Genomic DNA, 24925 nt, shown 5'->3' with positions numbered 1-24925 from the left:
CGGCAATGCCAGATCCTTAACCCACTGAGTAAGGCCAGGGATCGAACCTGAGTCCTCAAGGATGCTAGTCAGGTTCGTTTCCACTGAGCCACGATAGGAACTTCTCCATATAAAATTTTGTATCCAGGTCTCAAGGCTCCAAAATTAGACACTGGTCCTTAATTGTCACTGTTTAAATTTCACCCTTCCTAGACTTGATAAGGTCCTTATACTTGAAAAGGTAAACAAAATTGATAAGGCTTGGAGTTCCCACCATGGTGCAGGAGGTTAAGAATCCAACTGTATAAGCACTGGTTGCTATGGAGGTCTGGGTCTTGGCCCAGGTTCAAGACCCAGACTGGTTAAAGGATCCAGCATTGCTCGAATTCAGTCCCTGGCCAGGGAACTTCCATATGCTGCAGTTGTAGCTATTTTTAAAAACTTTTGCTAAACCTTTAAAGGAAAAGGTAGAATGAAAAGGATTCTGGCCTAGGAGGGACGGGTCTCTCTTCCCTTTCTGGGTACCGATTTTTGCAAATCCTCTCCCTTTGGGTCTGGGTTGCTATAAACACATCCTGTTCCTTTACCAATAAGGCATGGGAGGGCTAGTATCTTGGGCTCTTTTGAGCTTGCAAACATCTGAGCCTTGGTCCTTCCCAAGCATCCTCGGTGTAAGTGAGATATTTCTGTCTCTGAGTGGTAACAACATTTTTGCCAGAGCCATTAATTTGTCCATTGATCAAGGCCTATGTGACATCTTCATAGTCGGCCCTGGCTTACACGCAGGCTGCTTTCTAAATCCTCTGTGGTTCCCTATTTATTCTCCTCTACCCCCATCAAGTGTTATTTTTATTATGATTTTTCACGTATGTTGGTCTTGCCTCCACCACTAGACTAAAAGCTCCTTGCAAGTAGGATCTATGTCTCAGCATTTCTGCATCACTTCCAGGAACCCAGGATATCACAAGCCTCCACCAATCTGGATTGATTTGATTTGCATGTGAATCTCATTTTCTTTGGGGAAAATGTGATCTGACCTACCTGACACTATACAAGCAATGGAATAACAGACATCTGTACAGTCGGGAGTTTCCCTTGTCCTTTGTGTTTCTATGTCTACACATAAAACAGGCTGTTTTTATCGGGCAGAGATAACTACAGAACAGGGCACAGCTGGGCGCCCCTGTGTCCATCCAGCCCCACGCTCACCCACGGCCTGGTCACCTGCCCAGGGTGCAGAAAGTTGGATCCCGATCCTGCGTGTGCAGTCCCACCTGCAGCTGTGCTCCAGCTGGCTGCTCCAGCGGACTAGTGCATCTCAGCTGGCTCTTACCACGGCTTCGATGCTGGCTGCCCTGTCTCCCCCCAGTCAAGAACATCCCCTTTTTTTTTTTCCCTCTAATTTCATTTATCAAAGTCCCAGGGCAGGACGGGTGTTCTGGCGAGGAGTGAGGTGGCAAAGCGAGTGACAGGGCCAGCTTTGAGCATGGAGCCAGTGGGGACTGACGAGGGCCATTTCCATTTCCAGGGGAAGATGAGCAGATCTCGCTCGCCCTCACCTTGCAACACCTAAAAATCCAACCCAGTTAACTCAGCTTTCCAAAGCCCCTTAAGTGATCAAGAGCAGTTTTTAAAAATATTCCCAGATTTCAATTCCTAAACGTACTTTGTAATGAGTATTTTTCTCCAAAAGTAAACATTTTGAATTCAGCCGAAGACCATCACACATGCTTTAAAAATCCTGTAAAGGTCGACTACGTTAAGGAATGTCTGCCGAAGTCTCCGCAAAGCCCTTTCAGAGCCACGTAATTACGCCACAAAGATTTTCCATCTTTAGCATTGCTCACAATGTCATAAATACTAGCTAATGGAATGCTATTTACATGAAGTTTCATAAAGCACCTTGAATCTTAATCATACACAGAAGACCGTGTAGACTATACAGTCGTCTCCATTGTGAGGTGGTTAAAGGGCCCATTTTCACCAGAACTGCTTCAGGGTTTCCTTCCCTAGACCAACTGAGGGACTTGCTCAGATTCCATACTTCAGTGTTACTAATGTATTTTAAACTCCCGTACCCTTTCTACAACATGAAAATCTCATGCATTTGAAAAACTATTGTTTAATGGAGCAAAATAAATTAGAGCCATGGCTAAAAAAAACAATTGAAGCACTGGCACTAAACACTGCCCAGACACCACCCTACATGCTGGACCCCGACTCCACGCCCCTGAGATGTTCCTCCCCAGCAAATGGCAAGGAGCCACCCCACCCCTGCACTGGGAATTATGACCCTACAGGACCAGCCCAGGAGCCACAGTATGGAAGACAGTGAGCCAAACATGATGAACTGCATGATCACTTAATTGGTAACCAGTCAACAAGAAGGTTACCCACCCCCTCAAAAAAAAAAAAAGCTGGGAGCCAGCTGGCAACCAGCAAGAAGACAGACAAGTAACAGGAGTGCTGGGAAGAAGAGAGGGCACTTGGGGGTGTCCATTCTTCTCCAGGTGTCCAGGCAGGCGGCCCTACCCTGAAGCCTACTTTGTATGTACCCAGCCCGCTTGCGACCCCACATGAGGGGCATATTCTCCTCTCTTCTCCCTTTCTCTTTCCCTTTTTCCCTCCTGTCTTCTGCCTCCTCCTCTCCAGGCATCTAGTCTCTTGCACAAGAGCTTGGAGCCATGTTGTTAATGCACATCCCCCCTCCTGGTGAAAGCAGGTGAGGTCACAAGTGGCACCAGCAGGTAGAGAAGATGCTAGGAGATGATAGAGGGATCCGCATAGCGCACACACACACACACACACACACACACACACACACACACGAATGCCCATCCTCGCCAGCAGCCCCTGAATCCCATCTAATACTCACTCACCCAGCGTTGCCGTTGTACCTCTTTTAAATAAAGAGCCATGGACAGATGAGTCTAATGATCTGCTACAAACCCCACAAGCCCAGAGCAAAATGCCTTGTTCCAAACAAGTGCTGCGCTGTCCTGAAACCAATGTTTGTGATGCTTTAGGAAGAGGACTTAGCATTGGACTGAATACCTCCTTTGGGCTTTGTACACAGCTCTTGTGGGGAAGAGGAAATCTTTAGACCTCCAAGGTCACAATACTTATTAACTTGAATCTTCCTACACTTTCTCCCCTCCCAAAAGCTCTTCCGTGGAAGAGGCAGCTGGCGGTGACAGGCCAGGCGCTTAGGGGAGGGATGCGGGGGGAGCAGGGAGTGGGCCCAGCCTGGGCTGAACTGAGCTAATGAAAAAAGATGAAATAGTCATAAGATGGTTTTCTCTGAGACTGACAAGACAAGGCTGGCTTTCCCACCTTCCCTGGGGCCCTAATTGAGTGTGAGTTATGAATATACACGTGGGACAGTTCCATCGCTGGGCATGGCTTTTGCTGCAGTACTGTCCTTGGTCTGGGCCCCATGATTTGGGAGAGGCAAGGCCAACAGCCCTGATGCTCCCAGCCACCCCCAGAATCCTGCCAAGGGTCACAGATTTGTGGGGGAAGGCAAAGATGGACAAAAGAACTGGATCCAGTTACGAGGAGAGTCTTGGAAAAGGACTCCCTTAGTGGCCTGATCCCAGAAGATGGACAGTCATGTGCTGCCTTGAGGACCGCTGATGCTCTTGGCCTTCTGAGAACCAGGCATCCAGGAGGCCCCAGCTGCTTACTTTCGCCACTAGGTTTATTGGCACAAGAGAGCATGTGCCAGAATTAGCTTTATTAAAATCCCCGCATACAAACCAAAAAATGTGGATTTTTAAATCAATAATTTATTCTCTTCAAAAATAGTTGTTTTATTTTCCTTCCCCCCCCCCAATGTAGGTATTTTTTAAGCCATTATTTTCAAGACCTTGATTCCCTCTCCCTCTATTTTTCTTAAAACAAGTTTCCTTCATTTGTACTTTCATTTTTTTTTTTTTTAGTAGAAGAACCAGTCATATAAGATTTTGAGATAGATTTGTAAAACTGGAACAAATGAGAATTTTGCTAGATTCCTTGGAATTTAGTTAATTAGCTTTCTCTTCTTTTGAAATAAAAATAATCATTTTCTGAATAAAGAAGTACGTTTTTAATTGCAGATCTAAGTGTGGAGTTTCATGGTGTATAATTTTAATTTTCTGAAAGTCTAAACTAAGCACTGTTCTCACTTATTCCACTGCAACTTTAAGTCTGGGAATATTTATTTCTGCTACAGTTATTTAAAGATAATTCTGTAAGATGTTCCTATAGAAGGTTGAGTCACACTATTGAAACATATTTAAATTGTCAGAAAATGCCAAAGCATATAATATGCATTATTATTTGTAAGAATAGGAAATTGGTGTAAGAGAAAAGGTAAAGAATTTGAATTCAGATACTTAATGATATACTAGCCAAGTCACTTATCATCTCTGGGTTTGATATTCTATATCATAAATAGAGATCTGGTTTTGGCACATCATAGATAGAAGCTGAAATACGCAGCTAAAACAAAAGAGAAAGTTAAAAACAATTTATCTTATATCCCTGAAACAGCTTCTGAAAAAAATTGATGATTTTAGCAAAGCATAAATCTGACCTTTAATTATTATACAAAACAAAATATGCCATGCATTTGCATAAACATTTTTTTTTTACCAGCATACTAGCATCAACTCTTTCTAATAAAGCCAGAGCCCAGAAGTAAATCAGAACTCTTCTGAACACCCAAAAGTGCTGTCATAAAATCAAGTCTCTTAAACTCATTCACTCAGTCCTAAAAGAATCCCTCACAATATCAAAAGAAAATATGGCCACAGCTGATAAATAAAAAGCTACTATCAGTAAATAAAAATGTATGAAGGAACAACTATAGATAAGTCATGCAAAAAGAAAAACAAATTGCTAATAAACATATATAGCAAAAGAATCAATTTTAATACCAAAGAGCTACAAATTGCAATAAAATCTATACTTTAAAAAAACTAAAATATAGTTGATTTATAATACTGTGTTAGTTTCAGATGTACAACAAAATGATTTCAATTACAGGTTATTACAAGACATCAAAGTTAGTTCCCTGGGCCATATGGTAGGTCCTTATTGTTTATCTCTTACTTATAGTAATGTGTATATGTTAATCCTATGTTCTTAATATTACTTTCATTGTTAAATAAGCCAATGCCTCTTTGTAATGACAATACTCAGGGTGAACAAGGATAAGGTGAGGTTGGCTCTCTTGTATACTGGTGAGGGACATGTTAAGCTGTACGGAAATTCTGAAAAGCAATGCGGGAAATATTTAAGTTCTGTAAGAAAAGCTATTCACGTCAACAAAGTCACTACACTTCTAAAACTCCATTTCAAAGAAACAAGTCAAACTATGGACAAAATTCTTACACAAAGGTGTTTCTCCCAGCATGATTCACAATAGCTAAAAATGGAAAAAAAATAAATCCAAAAATAGGTTCCAATTTATGCAAATTAAAATACAGCCATGATTGAAAATTATGCCTGCAATTTTAATGAAAAAAACATTCTCAAAAATTATTAATATCCTGAGAAAACACTCACAGAAGAACACTTAATGGAGAGTGAATAATGCAAAATATTATATGCAAAATTATCCCAATTGTGTAAAATGGTATAAAATAGATTATGGTTTATACGTGTAGATAATGCTTGCATATTTACATGCAAACACACAAATCTGTATTTGCATGTTTATGTTTAAGTATATAGAAATATTTAATTTATTTAGTTATTTATTCTTAATCTCTGTTTTTATTTATTTATTTACTTTGTCTTTTTGAGGCTGCACCTGTGGCCTGTGGAGGTTCCCCAGCTAGGGGTCCCATCGGAGCTGCAGTTGCCAGACTATACCATGGCCACAGCAACGCGGGATCCAAGCCATGTTTGCTTTCTACACTCCAGCTCGTGGCAACGCCGGATCCTTAACCCACTGACCAGGGCCAGGGATTGAACATGTGTCCTCATGGATACTAGTTGTGCTCATGACTGCTGAGCCACAATGCGAACTCCTAGAAGACGATTTTAACGAGATGCCAATGGTAGCAGAATCAACGCTGACTGGTTTGGATACTACACTTTCCATGACACTTTCCTATTTCTCCAAATTTCCCAGAGTCCATATTGTTCTTATATAATCAACATTATGCCTTATACTTAGAAAAATGACTCATTAAGCATAATTATTTTTAAATGCTGCTCAGAGCCTAGATGCTTGTGCTGCGGATCGCTTCTTTCACGGATGGCGATCTGGTTCCCTGATGCCAGCTGATCATCAGGATTAGTTAGTGAGGAAGAGAAGGAGGGTGCATGAGTTTACCAGCGGCAGCTTCTCGCCGAGCCCCCACCCCCACGCCAGACTGAGACCAGGTCCCCCCCGAGTGATCCCCGGAGAACCAGACACAAGGATGGAAACCACACGCCTGGGAAGTGTTTGGAAAGGCTCATCTCTGCACATCTAAACGGGGCCTATAAATGGTGGTCAAGCCCTGGAGTCAGGCAGGCTGGTTTCAAACCCCAGCTTCCTACCTGGTGGCTAGGTAACCTCGTAAGACATTTGAATCATCTGCTGTTCAATGTCAAGTCAGAAAAGGGGGAATGAAAACAGTAGCTCTCCCGTGGGGAGGTTGTGAGCATCAATAAGCTAACTGAGGGAAGGATGAGCAACAGTGCCTGACAAGGAGATGTGCAGCTGTTACAACGATTACCGTTTTCTAAATGATGCTCTTGAAGGCAAGGTTTCTCCAAGTGTGATTCTCCCACCTGTTGTGACCAGAATCAGGAGGAGAGCTTGTCTCAGATGCACATTCAACTCTACTGAGAATGGTTAAGCAGTGAGGTCCTACTGTTCAGCACAGGGGACTACTTCCAGTCTCTTAAAGGGATAGAACACGATGGAAGATAGTAGGAGAGAAAGAAGGTATATGTAGGTGTGACCGGGTCACTATGCTGTACAGCAGAAATCGACACAACACTGTAAATCCAGTATACTTCAATAAAAACAAAATTAAAAATAACAGTAAAAAAATTTCTGGAATGGGTTCCAAGAATACACATTTTTGACAAGCTCCAAGGTTGTTTCTATGTGCCCTGAACTTTAAGATGAACTGTACCCAAAGTATTGTGTTAATAATTCTCTGAAATCATTCTTAAGTCCAAGAAAAAGTTAAACAGTATTGAGTAATTCTGCTTAGGTAGTTTAGAGGTGTATCTACCCATGTAAATTGATGTTCTGACAAAAATGAAGAAATAAAACTTTGTTTCTAAGTTTGTTTTATTTCAAAAAGGCTTTGTTATCAGGAAAACTCATTTATGTGGAATACTTCATTCTTTGACGATGTTAGTTAAAGGATGTGTTATTGTATTAATCTCTGTTTTGTACATAAGATATAATTTTATCCAGTGTGTCACAAAACATAAGATTGTATTTGCTTCAGTATAGGGTAGTAAGTGCCTGGGTTTTCTGTTCTATGGAGACATTTACGTCTATTCGTAATCAAGTATCTGTGTGCTTCTAAATAAAAGGGATATAGCTAGGAGTTACAAGCTCAAACCGATAAATGCGGTGTTGAATTTTAATCATTTTTGCTTTGCAGCCTTTCTTATTTACTATCTGTCCCTTATAAATACAATTTTTTTTAAAATCAGTGTTAAGCACACCCACTGTGATAACAATAATGGCATCATCTCATCTTTGCATGTTTTCAAGTTGCATTCTGACTTAAAAAGCCCAGTATTCCTCAGACCAATCCCAGGGCTCTCTTGAACATGGCACACGGTCTAAATGCAAATCCTGGCAATCACTTGGGGCATCGGGATGGAAATTCACCAAACCCACTCCACACACAGTTCAGATATAAGGGAAGGAAATTCTACACAGGAAAATGCAGACTTATTACAGGCACCATAACTGCAATTACAGCAAATTTCTGCTCGAAATCCAAGCATTCATAACTTTAAGAAGTTCCTCTGTAAAATAGTTTTACTTTAGTAAGCATTATCAAGACTAAATTCCCTGTCAATTTTGAATTTCAGAATTTTTATCACTCTAAATGCATATTAGCAAATTAATCTAATTTATAGACTATACCTCACTTAAGTAGATGATTTTGTCTACATTTCCCTGAAATAAGTGAGGATTTGGGGTGACACTGATCTCTTTAATTATACTAGAGAGACAACCATTTATTTTAAGTGCATGCCATTCAGAATTATTTTTAGTTCATGGTAGATATCAAAATGCTTACTTAAAAAGTTAAAAAAAAACTTAAGCTTGTTTGATTGGAAGAGGAGAAAGGGGTATGCTCAGGAAGCTTTTAAAATGGTGGCTACTAGCACAAGTTACTCATGTCAGCATCAAAAAATGCCTTTACTTTTCGAAAAACGTACCTCCTGTTCTCACAGACAGTCATGTAGTGACAATTAAGATAGATTTCAACATATCGAAGGTCGAGAAGATTTAGACATTTGGGGGGTATAGTGTTCTGCTCCCCAAAATGACACTTAATTTCAACTAGACAAAGCCATAAAAATGCTAAAAATAATACTGCCATTAGAACCCCTTAAAAACTTGTTACCAACTGCCTTGTCAAAATAGTACGTTGCAAAGCCGACCTGAAATGTGACATTGTAGTGGAGTAGGCGAAGTTTGGGAAGAATGGGATTTCACAGTGGATGGGTCCCTCTCAATGGGATCAACAGTGACAACCATAGGGGGTTCACAGGGAATCACAGATGTCTCAGAGGAGGGCAAATGACTGAATGACCCCAAATGGCAGTCGCTCTTCGTCTTGGGTTTGTTTCTTAGAAAGGTATCCATCTATGAAATGACAACATTTGCCCCTCATTACAACTTTCCAAAAGCTAAATATATAAACACATGTGATACAAAAAACCTGCAGTCCTTTAAAAAGATTGTTTTGACAGGTTTCTATTAGGTAGTTCATTTCAGACAGGCCATGTTTGTTTAAAATGCAGTATCTTGCCATTGACTGTTTTCCTTCCAATTCTGATGAAAACAAATTTTCCAACTAAACCAAACAAAACTTTCTAAAAAATAAATTATTTCTAGCCAATGAGATTGTACTTACTCAATTGTTCTAAAAAATAATTAAAAGGATTTCTCTGTGAGTTGAATAGAATTGTCATTTCAATGTAGGGAAGACAAAGTCAGTCTCCTAATTCATTTCTTTCATTCATCTGATCGAATGAAAGACTACTGATCCAAATGTAGCTGCATGTTTATGTCCCCTGACCCCAACTTGAGTTCACATCTAGGAATCTAACCCCTAAAGGATGGTATTAGAAGGTGGAGGGTTTGCAAGGTAATTGGGTCATAATGGTGGAGCCCTTGTAAATGAGTTTGGTGCCTCATTTAGACACCCAGAGAGCTCCCAGATTCTTCCACCACATGGGGACACAGAAAAAAGACAGCCACCTGGGAAACAGACTTTATCCGCCAGAGTCCTGATCTTGGACTTCCCAACCTCCAGAACTGTGAAAAAATAACTTGTCATTGCTTATAAGCTACCCGGTATATGGTATTTCTGTTATAGCAGCACAGACTGACCATGACTTTCTCCAGATCTCCAAGTTCCATAGCTAAGGATGCCCAAGAGACGGGTTCCTATTTGCTCTCCCTGGAAGCCACGAAGATGAACTCCAACCACCCCTCTTGAGAGCAGTTGCATAAGCCAGTACCCAGCTCACCCCTGAGGTCATCTGCTTCTGCTCCAGCCTTGACACTAAACCCCTTTCACACACTTCTGCAGACTTTCGTTCCTAAAAAGGAAGACAAAATTAAGATTCTCGAATGATGTTCTCCCACAAGCCGTAGAAATGCTTTGTAAGAAAAGTCTAAGCAAGAGCCTTGCTCCTTTACTCTATTAGAACAGCATTTCCTAGCTTTTAAAAGGACCAATGCAGGTACTTACTCTCTGAATTGTTCTTCTTAGAGTTCCCTCTCCAAACTTAAGGACCAAGAATTTGGAAACAATTTCAGAAAATCCCTATTTGTCCAAATTCTGTGAATCATTTTCTGAAACTCAAACCCTGAATGCTATTCTAGGATTTTACTAGATAGCAAAAGGCCTGGGTTCTAGTTTATCCTCATCACTTTTTATTATCTGGGGCATGCTGAGCTGTCATTTAACCTCACTAATCTCAGCCGTTCCATTTAATCTAATTCAGAAAGTCCTTGTCAATTAGAGGAGGGGACTTAGGCTGGTTGCCCTGAGGTATCCCTTCCAAGTGCTCAAACGCTTGAAATGTGTCTTGTGAGAATAAGGAATTGAATTCCAAATTTAAATTTTTATCAACTTTCATCTAAATTTAAAAACTGATACTTTGGATATTGGAAAGCTTAAGTATGTTTGGGACAACTTGAGTAGTTGAATCTAATTTTCAACTTTTAATTTCATGAAATCTTAATACAGATAAATTATTTCTAATAAAAATTTAGTTTCCAAGTTGGGATGTTTGGTAGGAGTATATATTTTGAGAGCTGGTAAAAATAAGAGTGTAAAATATCAGTAATTTTTATACTGATAATATATTGAAGTGGTAACATTTTGGCTACACGGGGTAAATAAAACATAGTTTTTAAAGTATTTCAGAGTTTCTCTTTCACATTTTTTTGGCTGTGGCTGTGATTCCTCAGATGTGGCTTACGTTGTGTTTTTATTGAAGAGAACAGCTCTAGGACTCCAAAATAAATTATCCCATGAAATACATCTGCCCCACCTCAATCTATCATTCTCTGTCCCATGCAACCTGTCTATGTTTTTTTCCAGTAGAAAACCCAGCTGTACTTTACACTCAACACTTTGTACCCTGAGTTTTCCCCCAAAATAACTTATTGCAATAATTTGCTCACTCTGTTGTTTCTTCCAATATGTTAAAATTCCACAAGGAAATAAACAGCTTGGTTTGCTATTGCAACCTCAGTGCCTCACAGAGCTCAATGTCACACTCCGAGCAGGTGCTCACAATGGGTGTGTATAAGACAATAAGTGTAAGTGTTCCTGAGAAGTGTCTAAAATCAGCACTTGAAGGTACTGAGATGTTGTTTTTAATATGACAATTCACCTTCAAGTGGAAAGACACCTAAATTACTTTAGAAAAACTTCCCAGTTTTAAAAGAACCACAGAGCAGATTTTTCATCAAAATTATAAATGACAATAAATATAACTTAGTTTTTAATATTTTATCCCAATAATTTGAATTAAAATCTGCATGTCTCTAGAAGCATACAGACTATTTTCTCCACATATACACACAAGAATAGTAAACAAATTAATTTCTTTCATTGCAACGTCTCCTTAAGGTATAAAAGGGTAATATTCAACTCCTTGATAAAATCATACATTAGAAAAGCAATTTGGAAATAGACTTCAGTTCAATGCTTTGTTCTTCCGCATTATATGATTTAACTTGTGCAAAAGGGACAGAGAATAACTTTCTTGGTATCTCTGACTGTCATTTGTGGCTGACAAAATACATAGCATGAGGATTGCTATTTGTGTTTTAATTAGATTGAATTCCCATTCATAATGTTATGTGTATTTGCATATTACTGCTAAAATGTAGAAATAGTAGAGCAAGATTTTTTAAAATTTATTTTGCAACTTTAACTCCCATTACTAAATAGCTTTTGCTTTCATTTATCTTTTACTTTGATTATTATAACAGTAATATGATAATTTATGAAAGAATGAGCTTCATTCTCCCTCTGCGTATGCACATATACTCACTAGGAGCTCTAGATTCTAATGGAGGAGTACCTAAAAAATAAGTAGAGCTCACAGCTGTGTCAAGAAAAATATGGGCTCTCTATCATGTTATCCACCAATATTCTGCCCCCAAAGTTAATAATTGATCAGATGCCAAAAGTGTGACTCCCAGGGCTGGAAGCCAAAACCAAAATCTGCTACATTTCAATGAGCTTCTACTTTTCCTCCCTCTTTGCCAAAGGAACTCTACCAAGGAGATCTTTACTCAAAATTCCAATATGCTAAAACTCAAAAAAGCAAAAGATCCTCTGGATGTTATAATTACCCTGATATTTAAAAAAGATAAAAAGAACTGAACTAATGTGTAGAATGAACTAGTAGAAACATGATAATATACACACATTAGAATACAACAAAAGAGAGTCACTTCTGGAAAAGTAAGATCCTCTGAAAAACCGCTCCTCCATAAAAGCAATTACTATACTGGCAAAATGATAAAAATCTACTTTTTCAGAACTGTGAGAATCCAAAGTCTTGCAAAAACAAGTAAATACTCAGTCAATAAAAACAACTGAAGCTAGGGAAGAATGGTGCTCTCTTCTATCCTTTACTCTCCAGCTCTGCAGTAACCTTGAAAACCAACAGTCTTTCAGCAATGAACTCTGGGATAGGGGATCTGATTTCCAGATTTGACACATTATGTCATCTAAAATGTCCAGTTTTCAACAACAAAAATTATGAGGCATGCAAAGAAACAAGAAAATATGGTCAACATACATTTAAAGAAAAAAAGTCATTAGAAAACTTCTCTGAGGGAGCCCAGACCTTGGACCCACTAGACTGGTACTTTCAATTAGCTTTTATGAAAATGAAGGCTTCCAAGGAGGAGTGTCTTAAGAACATCACTGCAGGTCAGTCTGGACGCCCCCCTCCCAGGAGCTCTAGAGTCACAGACTGTTATAGCCACAGAAGCCTATGCTTCGATTCCGTTCTATGATTTAAAATAATCTTTGCAATAAGTGGAACAGGTAATGGGAAGGGCGCCGAGAGGCAAACACCCCATTGTCTCAGCCACCCTCTGCTCGCCCACTGAGGAGGGCCATGATGCAGCACAGTCTCATATGTATACACTCCTCATTTTTGGGAAATAGACACTGAAAGCCAAAGGTTAAATTGTCATTTCAAGACACACAATTCATTCTGGGCAAAATGTGAACAGGCTTCCAGGGAAATGACAGAGGCCAGGGTGATGGGCAGAGCACGTTCAGGAATGTTCCGGAAAAGAAAGCACCGTGGGATGGGAGGCCAACAAAACTGCCTCACTGTGATGACGTCATTGAGACCTGGCGAGAGTTTAACTTAGGTAGCAGTGCAACCCCCGACGTGGGAGAACAAGTCTTAAACACATCGCCACTTTACACAGGGCTCTACATACAGTAAATATTTATTGGTTCGATAAATGCATTCATATTCTCCTTGGCTTTGTTCAAGGGCAGTCCCTGCAGTGACATCTGGCATCTATCCAGCAGGACAGTCAGAGGTCTCATCCCCACCCCCATGTCACCAGACTACAGGGGACACCCTAGCTCCTGGCAGCTCCTCTCTCCTCCAAGCCCAGGTGGGAAGAAGGGCCAGTAGGCTTCCCCTACATGCAAAACAGAGAGCAACATTCATCACACACTCTCATTTCTTAATGGCCTGAAAACAATATACAAAGTCCCCAGTGTGGTCCTCGGACGCCTTCTTTTTGAGGAACCACAGAAGTGAAATTGAACCGGCCCATTCTTGAAACATAACAAGCTGTCATTTGCAAGGGGTCCCCCACCACCCCCACAGTCATGCAGTCTTTGCTGGTCAGAGGCCCTGGACTTAGTCACCGTCCCAGTTGAATGAGGAGAATGAGCATATGCACTGATCTGAGAAACAAAGAATGGTGAGAAAGAGACTTCTACCCTGGAAATGAGAGAAACCCTTTGTGAAGACATTTCCCAGTTTTCAATGCCCACTGAAGACGTACACAATGGGGCAAACTGGAGCAGCGACAGAGGAGGAAATCTATTTATTTGCACTGTATTGTTTCTTGCATTAGATCATGATTCCAAGGAAGTGCTGTTGTGACTGTTTGAATTCTAATCATTACAAGATGCAGGCTAGACCTCAAGATGGTAATGTGAACACAGACATTAATGATAACCTATTTTTAACACATAATCATGGTGCTGCCGTAAAACCCCATCACACCACCACCTGGGTAATGGGAAACCACCACCAGCTTCAATCTGCGGAAAATTTCACAGCATCACGGGGCTACTGCTTACTTAATAATCTCAAGGAAAAAGAGTCCTAGCAAATGTCAGCTTGTCATGATAGCTTCCTGGCTCTTTCTTTGTCAGCCTTAAAAGCTATTAGAGGGCTTCTGTAAACAGTGGGTTTTTTTCGGGGTATATTCTTCTATTATTAAAGTTTATCTAAAGAAAGATTTTCTTGGGGGAAATCTATGCCAATGTGTCTTTCCTGAGGATGCAACACATGGAAAGATGTAAAACAATTGTTTTGCTAGAGGGGAAAATACTTCTGACATCAGCCATGATACACTCTGTTCTCATTATCATAAAAAACAATCATGGCCCATAAACTTTCAGAGAAGACATGGAGACTTTCTTTCACGAGGGGAAAATTACTCATCTTCATCTCCTCTCGTGCCTGGGATGTTGTCGGTGGATCAAAGGCCAGCTGCCATGGTCCAACCTCCTCCTGTGGGATGGGTCAGAGGGGTCCCTCTGACGGAAACTGAGTTTGCTCCAGTTCCTCAGACGTGCTCAGACAACACCCTTCTGCACCTCCAAGGCTGACCTTTGCTTCCTCGGGAGCCTTGCTTTGGGCACTGTTTTGGTTTTTTTTATTCCATTACAGAGAAGCTGCAGAGAATTCCTGTTTAGATTCGTTGCCTGTCCTTCTGAACTCCCCCACTGCCAAAAGAAATGGATCCCCTTCTTCTTCAGAGGGTGGAATTAACAATGTAATTTATTCCTTTGGAATCAAGAGCCAAACTCACCCTCTGCATAGCACCCTCAGCAAAGATTTGGGATGCATCAAAGCATACTTCACATTTTCAAAGAAAATGCCTACTCGAATCTGATTTTTGATGACTCTAATTTTCCCCTTTGAGCCTCCAGTGGAATCATAATTTCCTTTATGTGGAAGAAAGTGCATTGGCTCTGTTAACCGAACTACTACAAAGCTATGAAGCTGCTGAGCGAAGTGCAGAGGACAGCCTGGCCATCAGTTGTTCGTGTAAAGGACTTGGTTTCATAGTAGCCACTTCTAATATCCGTGACTTCATGCCAACCAGTAAAACGGGCTCCATATAGAAAGTCTGTTATGATGTTAGGAAAAAAAAAAAAAAAAAAAAAAAACCCTGGGCCCTTAGTCCTCAAAGCATCCGGCTTTTTTGCTGCTCTCTTGTTTTAACTTGGCGGGCCCTGCTCCTAAACACACTGCCCAGCTAAAGCAAATCAAATGAAGTTAAAAGAAAAACGTACAATGGAGCAGATAAGCACAAGCCTCACAGGCTAGCTCATAACTCTTATGTAATTGAATTGTTGTATGGGTTAACTTTTCTTCCCTTTTTCTCCCCTCACTTGTGGAGGATTGGTAAATTTTGGTGAATATAACAACCACTTGGAGTTCCTGTCATGGCTCAGTAGTTAATGAATCTGACTAGGAACCATGAGGTTGCAGGTTCGATCCCTGGCCTTGCTCGGTGGGTTAAGGATCTGGCGTTGCCGTGAGCTGTGGTGTAGGTTGCAGATGCAGCTCGGATCCCGCGTTGCTGCAGCTCTGGTGTAGGCTGGTGGCTACAGCTCCGATTAGACCCCTAGCCTGGGAACCTCCATATGCTTCCAGTTCGACCCTAGAAAAGACAGAAAGACAAAAAATAAATAAATAAATAAATAAAAATAACAACCACTTAAGTAATTTAGTGGCCAACTTGATATCATCCTAAAAATACAAAGGAAAACAGTTTTTCCACATTGTTTCCCATTTGGGGAAAGATGAGCACTTTTTTCATACAAAAACAAATATTTAAAAAGTGAATGTCCTTTTTATCAGTGTATAGTTGACTTATATTAGTTTCAGCTGTACAATACAATGGTTTGATTGTTCTGTGTATTGCAAAATTATCACAAAGATACTTTTAAAAAATCAGGTATTACTGGATTATTCCTTAAAATTTAGACTTGTCTCCCCCTTTGCATATTGGAGGTAAGGATAAATTCTTTTTTCCTCTGTCTTTTATCTTCCCTGCCCCACCAGGTATACAGACCAGGTTGCAAAGCCAGAGGGAGGTCTCCAACTTTGCATATTCCAAAGCCTTCCTGAAACAAGACAAATTGCCCTAAATCACGTGGTGCTACTGGGTGGAAAGCCTTGTTTTCACTGCTATTGCTTGTGGCTATGGCTTTAAAGGCCAAGGAAAATGGAACCACAATGATACAGTAACCAAGGCCAGCACAATTCCCTGTGCTCCTCGAGAGAAGGAAATCATTGTAGGTGTTGAAGAAACTGTCTGAGTTCTTCGCTTTATTTTACAGGCACAAAAGCGGCCTCTCTGGGCACCTCAGCTTTCGGAGAAACTTGGCGGTGGAAATAAACATTCTTCACTCTCTCTCTTTTTTGCCTTCCTTCAATTTTCCATCAAGCATGACACAGGGAGCATAGAAGAAAGAGCTTTAGCTTTGGGGTCTAGCTTTGGGACCTGAACTTGAATCTCATCTCTGCCACTGAACTATCTATGAGACTGGGTAACATATTTAACAAATATGAGCCTCAATTCTGGATTCCTAAAATGGGCATACGTAACTTCAAAACCGTGGTGTAAGGGCAAGTGAAACAGCATACTTAATGAATAGTTTTGTAGAGTATGCATTCCATAGCCACGATTTAGTTTTAATTCCAGTTAATTCCTCAGGGCGGTACCTGGATCTATAGGTATAAGCCCTCTCACTCTTAACTCTTATATCGTCCACCACCACCACCACAACAAAAGCAAAGATGGAAAAAAAAAATCACATCAGCCCATCTGAGATATTTCAGTATGGTTACAATCAGTCTTCAGAAGTTACTAAGATGCATTGTCTCTCTTTTGGTAAGCTTCAACAAAAATTTAAATTCCTCCCTATCTGTGCTTCTCTCCATGTCCTTGAGATGCATGGGAGCGTGGATGGTGAGGCTGGCCATTCCATCCGTGGTTTACTTAGACATTATTAAAACAAATTTCCAGTTCACTAAAGCCTCTCCCTTTTGTAAACGTAAATTATATTTAATAAGCCATGGGAACACGCGGGGTTGCCAAATCTGAAGCAAGACAGCCCTGGTGACTTCAGCTGGTTCTCAGCCCTTGATTACAATTCGATTTCCTTTGGCATCAAAAGACAAACTATTTTAGTGAACAATGTTCTTCCTTTAGCAAGAGTGAGATCTAGTTACTTGGCAAAGGACCTGTGCATTTGCCAGAGAGTATGTCCCAGCTCTTAGCAAGGGCTGAAACCCTGAGGCGGATGCAAGAGCCTGCTGCAAAGGAGAGAGCGTCTGTTGCCACAGGGAACTGCTCCATAAACCAGGCAGATACATGAGGGCATCTAAATGCCTGTACAGAATCCCCAGTGCTCCTTCCCCAGAAAACTCCCTGCAGGACCTGGAGCCTAATCCTCTGGAAATCTCTAACCAGCCAGAGCCCTGTGCTAACTCCTGGGTCCTGGGATTCTCTCCCCAGCCTGTACTCTGGGACTCTCTCCATGCCCTGGGCCCCTTCAAGTCTATTATAAAAACACGTCTGTTCTCTGTCCTATTCTTGCAGAAAGTGGCCCTTAGCTGGCTGATGGTCTGACCTGTTGGGCCGGCCAGGTCTAAGGTACTAGCAGATTCTTAGCGCATCCTCTTGCGTTAATGGTTCCCCTCTTGGGTACCATATTTGCACTGTAACAGAAGCTTCCTACAGACAATGAGTTTAACTCCACAAATATTGGCTGGATTTTGGTAGGGATTTCAGGCACCAAGACAGAACCTCAAGGATTAAAAACCATAAAAAGGGACATTTGGCATTTGACTAATGATATCATATAGGCATATATCAAAGTTGGTTTAATTATTTATTAACTAGCTACATACACCACAGAAATAAAACTCTGTGAGTCAAACTCATGAAACACCTCAATTGTCCATATTTGGGCATCCTGATGGGAAATCAGGCCATCAATTCTTTTCTTATTTAAAACTTTTATCACCTTAAGTTCACAAATTTCACTCCAAATGCTTGGCCTAAATGGATTTTATAATTTATTTTTTTAACTGCTGCACCTGCAGCATATGGAAGTTCCTGGGCTAAGGGTCCAATTGGAGCTGCAGCCACAGGCCTACCCCACAGCCACAGCAACACCAGATCGCAGCCACATCTGCAACCTATACCAGAGCTTGTGGCAATGCCAGATCCTTAACCCACTGAGAGAGGCCAGGGATTGAACCCTCATCCTCATGGACACCGTGTCAGGTTCTTAACCCACTTAGCTACAATAGGAACTCCTATTATTATCATTTTTTAATGTAACAGTGGAAGATCTATTTCAGGAGATACTGTACATTTGATGGGGAGAAGAAAAAGCTATTTATTAATACTTGAGCATTTTCGTCCTTTTTCTGGTGTAGTGGAATAGATCACCAATCACATTTTGATCATCTCTCACATGGGGTAGTTCAACAATAACAGAAATTTAATTCCTGAACTCAAGTTGTTTTTAATCTAGCAAAGAAATTAAGCATGCATAAAACAAATCTGTGTCATGAAAGTATGTTCTGATGAATAAAGTAGATATAATTTCTGAGAAATGTGGGAATGATTTAATCATTTGGGAAACTAAGAAAGATCTCTATAAATTATATTCTTTCCCAGTAATTCTGCATGTCTATAGTTAGAGCATTTGGAAAATTCTGAGTGGTTTATGGAACAATATGTGAAACAGTCAAAATCTCACCGTATAGCGATGTGATTAATTCATTCCATTCAAATGGCAAATTTACCGAGCACTTACACATGTGTGCGAGAGCCTTAGATGTCACAGAACTGAGATGAGGTTATCGAGGATGTACCATACTTCTTTCACTTATCATTGTTATGAACTTTTCCCCTGTACTATATAACTTTTTCCAAACTGCATATCTCATGTTTTTGTCCAAGCATTCTGTTAGTATTAACTCAGCAGCTATGGGAGAAAATCCAGTGTGTCTACATACACACATATGATGTTGGAAAATACCAGAGGTCATTAAAGCTTTCCTTATTTAAGAAAGAAATAGACTGAAACACATACACAAACAATATGAAAATAGAAAGAGAGGGAGGTAAACTCTAATGGAATCTATAAAAAAAAAATACCAGGCAGACAGCATATTGGAACATTATCTAAGGACTCAGAACAAAACAATATCTCTGAACACTATTAAACAGAACCCATAAGAAATCTTTCAAGTTTTTGAAATTCTTTGTAACAATAATACTGTTTACAGCTGTTGCTTCTGAACCTTTTTAGCAAAAGAATCTTATTTTTCGTATGAGGGATTCTGATAGAGAAAATTTGAAAAAGGGAAGGCATGGGTGGTGAAGAGGCAGCTCAGATGTGGCTGCGCATTAGTAGCCGCAGTGGTGACGTGGATCTAAGGCTGTGATCACCCAAGAGATGAGGAATTATCCCACCTGCCCCACTTCCCACCTGGGACTACAGACCCGGTGCGCCGTGCCCTCAGCTTTTCACAGACAGTGCGTGTTTCTGGGAATTTCAATCACAACGTTTGGAAACGTCCTTCCAATGTTCCCTCCCAGCTTTAAAAAACAACAGTAAAAAGCAGGAGGGTGAGGGAGGAGAAGTCGTTCTGCTGACAAAGTGCAAGCAGATGGAGATTTATGGCCAGGTCTGCCCTCCAGATGCCCCTGGCCCAGCTAGGAGGCAAAGAATTCAGAGAAGCCAAGGTTGTATTATGTCCCAGCTATACCTGCAGTCCATGCAACTGATTCATCATTATCTCGGTTTGACTCACAGGAAAAGTGGGGCGTGCTGAGGCATTAGGCTGAAAACAGCTCAACTGGTCAGCACTGGACAGAACAATCCATCCCAGGCTGTCTCATTCCTGTTCACACAATGATGACTCCATAAATTGGTCTTTACAAAGTCATTTTAGGGAAGTTCTCTGTGTTGATAATGATTTAGAAAAGGAAAAGGGAACCACAACGGTCTCACAATGATCTTTTCCATGGGAAAAATTCAAACCAAAGACCTACTCAACTTGATGCAAGAATCTATTCTTTTCTGATAAGTCTTCCATGGTGGTAAGAATTCAGTCTTAACCAATTATTAATGAATAGAAGCAAAAAGAGTGGTGAGGTGTCTAGCCTAGGACATGAGCTAACAAAGTCCCCCATGTGCTTCTCTCCCACATGCAGTTGCCAATTCTCAACTCTCCCACAGCAGGGATGGTGGCTCAGTCACTCAACCGCTCATTTATTCATTCAACAAACACACACCTACCACAGTCTAGATGTCAAATATTGCACTGAACATATTTGTGAACAAGTTACAATTTTAGCTCTCAAGGAGTTTATGTCCCGGTGTATAAAGCCAACAATGGGGAAAAAAATTAAAAAATAAAAACGTGTGAGATAAATCCATGCAGGAAACGATGCTATGAAATTTCATGATGTAGGATAGGAAGAGAGAGGTGGGCAGGGCCATTATATAAGAGAGATGGCCAGGAAAACTCTCTTCATGCATGTGACTTTTAAGGAGAAGCATTTGCAGAAACAAGATATCTCAAGTTCTTGGGAGAGAGGAACCCAGGAACAGGGAGCTGTGGTTTGGATGCTATGAGGCTGAAGAAGTTACAGGGTCACCAGCAGCAAGAAGGCAATTATTGCTCCAAACAAGGGAGGCTGGGCTTGGCATATGCACACGACTATATACAAAACTGATTGGTAACAAGGACCTACAAAGCAGCTCTGGGAAATGTATTCAATACTCTGTATTAGCCTATCTGGGGGCAGAACCTGAAAAACAATGGATATATATGTACGGCTGATTCACTTTGCTGTATACCTGAAACTAACACAACATTATAAACCAACTACAGTTCAATAAAATTTATGTTAAAAAATATAATGAGGAGTTCCCATTGTGGCTCAGTGGTAACGAACCCAACTAGTATCCATGAGGACATGAGTTCGATCCTCTGGCCTCGCTCAGTGGGTTAAGGATCTGGTGATTCCATGAGCTGTGGTGTAGATTACAGATGCAATTCGGATCTGGCGTTGCTATGGCTGTGGTGTTGGCACAGGCTGGCAGCCACAGCTCCAGTTTGACCCCTAGCCTGGGAACTTCCATATGCTGTGGGTGTGGCCACATATATGTGTGTGTGGGTGGGTCTCAAATGAGGGTGATATTGCCACCACCTAAGCACATTCTGGTGGTGCCTGGAGATGATTTGAGTGTCAGATCCAGGAGGTGGGCAGGGGAGGGGTGAGCCTTACTGGCATCTACTAGGTGGAGGCCTGGGATGTTGCTAAACTTCCCACAATGAACAGGTCAGCCCCCCGCCCCCCAAGAAGAATTATCGAGCCCAAGATATCAATGGTGCCTGTGGGTGAGAACCTGTTCTAAACTGTCTTCTCCAGCTTTTCGGGCACTGCTCTGTCTGCCTGGGATGATGGGGTCCTATGACGAGGAAGAGGATTTAGAGAGAAGACCAGAGCAAGCTTTTATCCCAGACTGTATTCACTTTTTTATGAGAAGAAGGATCACTGCACTGATGGCAGGCACCGTACTCACTGAAAAGGAAGGTGGCACATACAATGAAAGTTTGATGTAGAATTATTATTACTTTATACAGCCTGTGCCTGCTATATCTATGAATGAAAGACAGTATAAATTCCTTACCCACGTTGAGCCCTCCATCGTCTCTCAGGTCTTAGCTCCAGGGCATAACTTTTTTACAATGTAGCACAACCTGTTTGTTTCCAATTTGCATCCTAAAAATCTGGCAGCAAACAATGCCGTTATCACTAAAAGGACTGATAGCAACCCGAGGAGAGAAATATAAGAGGGTAAAAGAAAGGGAGAAAAGAGGCAGCCCACGGAGACTGGAAAGAAGATGGGGAGTCAGGGGGTAAAGAGATGCAGGATGCTGGGCTGTCTCAGATGACAGGCATCACCACATGAAGAGAGGGCTGAGCTTTCCTGGCAAGACGGTGTTGAATGAGAACCAATAAATGCTGCACAGAGAGCGCATGGAAGGAGATAGAAGGAAGAGACTCAAAACTTAACTTTCTAGTTTTCATAATATGACGTTTCAAATAGCGTTCAAGGTGAAATGTGCTCATTTCTGCTACCAAAGGGGTCTAAGATTCGGGTGGTATCATGTTCAGCGGGAAACTAGAATGTTGTTTGCCTGTCGGGAAGAATCATAACCATCCCTGCAGCAGACTGAACAGGTGCGCTTTCCCAAGCTTCTCCTCGTTTCTCCACGTCAGCCACGCATTTTAGACCTTGTAACTGCCCGTCGCTTACAACCAGTGAGTTGCATTCTTCTTCAGGATTAGTGAGAAGTAAGAAAACACTGGATTTCTTTTTTTCAGCCTCGGTCTTACAATTTCCTCATTCAATCATCAATTACTGCTTACTGTTTCTTTTCTCCTCTCTGCTTCCCACTCCACCCTCTTTCTTTTCTTTTCTTTTTTTTTTTCTTTTCAGGGCCTCACCCCCAGCATATGGAAGTTCCCGGGCTAGGGGTCGAATCAGCTGCCAGCCTACACCACAGCCATGAGCCACATCTGCAACCTACACCGCAACTTGAGGCAACACCAGATCCTTGACACACTGAGGGAGGCCAGGGATCAAACCCACATCATCACAGAGACGACGTTGGGCCCTTAACCCACTGAGCCACCACGGAAACTCACCCATCCTCTTTCTTCTATGTGTAAGAAGTGGTGTGCTAGGGAAAGAAATAATGGAAGCAGAATGGCTAAACCAGGAACTAAAGTGAGAAAAGCTTGCAGGCCTAGAAAGCTGCATCCACATAAATGAAGTAAAATGCAGTATGTCTGGTACGCAGGGTTGCTTGTGCAGCTATGTCTAGTGTAAGTACAGACCTGCCCTCTGAGATTTTAAATCTGCCTGAAAAAAAGGGATATTTATGATAAATTTGCTTATGCTGATGATATGCACCTACAAGTTGTACTTCTCAGTCAAATACATACACAATTATTAAAGACATTAAAAAAAAATAGTGACACTCAGTGACCAACCAAAACGAGACCTCCCAGTAACACAGGAGATGGTTTCACGCCAGACGTCCGTCATTCCCGTGCAGAACAGCGTGCTGTGTTTCTGACTGCATCCGTCTGGTTTCACAGTTCATCAACAAGACAGTCCAAGAGGAGACGGCACTGTTACTGCTTATTGCACTTATCATCTAGGCCGCTGCAGCAGACACATATCTATCCCGGCATAAAGAGCACACAGTTTGGGTACCTTGGAAATCAGTCATCCGTCTTACATGCTGATGAATGTCTCTTCACATCACTGGGTAAATTTACATTGTCTCCAGTGAGGGGGAGCAGAGAGCACACAGACACCTGAGACAAAACTGTGCATTTGGAATGGGGAAAAGGCGCGGAGGACCGGCCTGTGAGCATCCCTCACCCACCATTGGAGGATACAGGCTAGTGAACGTGCCAAGGCCTGGGAAACATCTGGTACAAGATCTGATGCTGGCCACGAATGGTTGGGAAATAGTGTTGACGGCAAGCATGCCTAGTTTCTTTGTTTGTTTGTTTTTTCGTTTTTTGTCTTTTTAGGGCCACACCCGAGGCACTTGGAAGTTCCCAGGCTAGGGGTTGAATCGGACGTGCAGCTGCCAGTTTATGCTGCAGCCACAGCCACGTGGGATCTGAGCTGCATCTCAGCTGGATCCCTGACCCACTGATTGAGGCCAGGGATCAAACCCGCGTCCTCATGGACACTAGACAGGTTCATTACCACTGAGCCACAACAGGAACTTCAAGTCTAGATCCTAAGGGAGAGATTATCTTGCTTCTGTTTGGAATATGTGGAGGTTTTTTTGTTTATTGTTTTTGGTGTGTGTGTGTGTGTGTGCGCGCGCTATTAGTGGCAGTGGTATTTTTTTAGAGAAGGGATGCCTGGAAAGTGAACTTACAAGGACGGGGTGAGCCACAAGCTAATCATCTGTCGTCTGCCTCGGGTCCTAGGAGCTCCTCTGTGTGTCTGGGAGTCCTTGAGAAGGTCACAGGAAATGGCCTGCTGGGCGTAACTTCAGAGGGCTGGTGGACAGTGAGCTGCATTTCTTTTCCCATCAGTGTCTAAATTTGTCTCCATTGTTTCTTTTTTCTCTCTCCTGCTAAAATGGGACTTGGGCCCAGCGAGGGACAACAATATCTTGACAGAGAACCCTGCGCATCGAAGACAGGGTCATCTGCATTGTCCGAACGCCATGTGCAACAGAGATTACACCGCAGAAAACAAAAGAACTACGCAATAGAAACGGCCCCAGCCAGTAAACAAGAGAAACGTGACCCACTGGAGCAGGCACCTTCCTGCTGCGGTTGGAGTCGGTGAAAAATAATTGTTCCTCTCCCACCCCACCCCCATCACTAGCTTATGGCCAAGACAAAGGGGATCCTCAGGTTTCCCTGAGGCTCCAGCTCCGCTTTGGGAAAGGGTTAAGGACTTTCAGAATCTGCATGGGTGGAAATTCAATCCACACAGTCTCCTTGCACTGAACGGTACCCCAGTGGTCTCTAAGTATTAATGCCAACTTACAGTAGATCTATTATGACTGAGAGACACCTGACTTCTGACTCAACATGTAACAAAGGACAGTGTGGTCCTTTTTTTTTTTTTTTTTTTTTGCTTTTTAGGGCCACACCCATGGCATATGGAGGTTCCCAGGCTAGCGGTCGAATCAGAGCTGCAGCTGCCGGCCTACACCACAGCTCACAGAAACGTCAGATCCTTAACCCACTGATCGAGGCCAAGGATTGAACCCGCAACCTCATGCTTCCTAGTCGTATTTGTTTCCACTGTGCCATGATGGGAAACCCCAAATATTTTTTATTTATAAGGGATATTAGACTTAGTATTCAGAT

At 41.7% G+C, this 24925-nt stretch overlaps 1 long non-coding RNA gene across 11 annotated transcripts in view; it reads right to left on the bottom strand.

The window, feature by feature from the left end:
• The window catches only part of LOC110255853 (uncharacterized), a 386752-nt gene that overhangs the window by 246522 nt on the left and 115305 nt on the right, over positions 1-24925 (bottom strand). Inside the window, exon 4 of one of the 11 annotated variants that reach the window (XR_014819917.1) lies at positions 9694-9765. The exons of the other annotated variants lie outside the window; for them this stretch is intronic. This is a non-coding gene — a long non-coding RNA (uncharacterized LOC110255853). The remainder of the gene's footprint in view (positions 1-9693; positions 9766-24925) is intronic. 11 annotated transcript variants of the gene reach the window in all.

This window comes from Sus scrofa, chromosome 11, assembly GCF_054392235.1.
Source record: "Sus scrofa isolate SSC_HxYL_T2T_F1_AM1 chromosome 11, Sscrofa_HxYL_maternal_Yorkshire_Landrace_v2.0, whole genome shotgun sequence".
NCBI classification, from domain to species: Eukaryota; Metazoa; Chordata; class Mammalia; order Artiodactyla; family Suidae; genus Sus; species Sus scrofa.
This window is presented reverse-complemented; position numbering and strand designations above follow the sequence as displayed.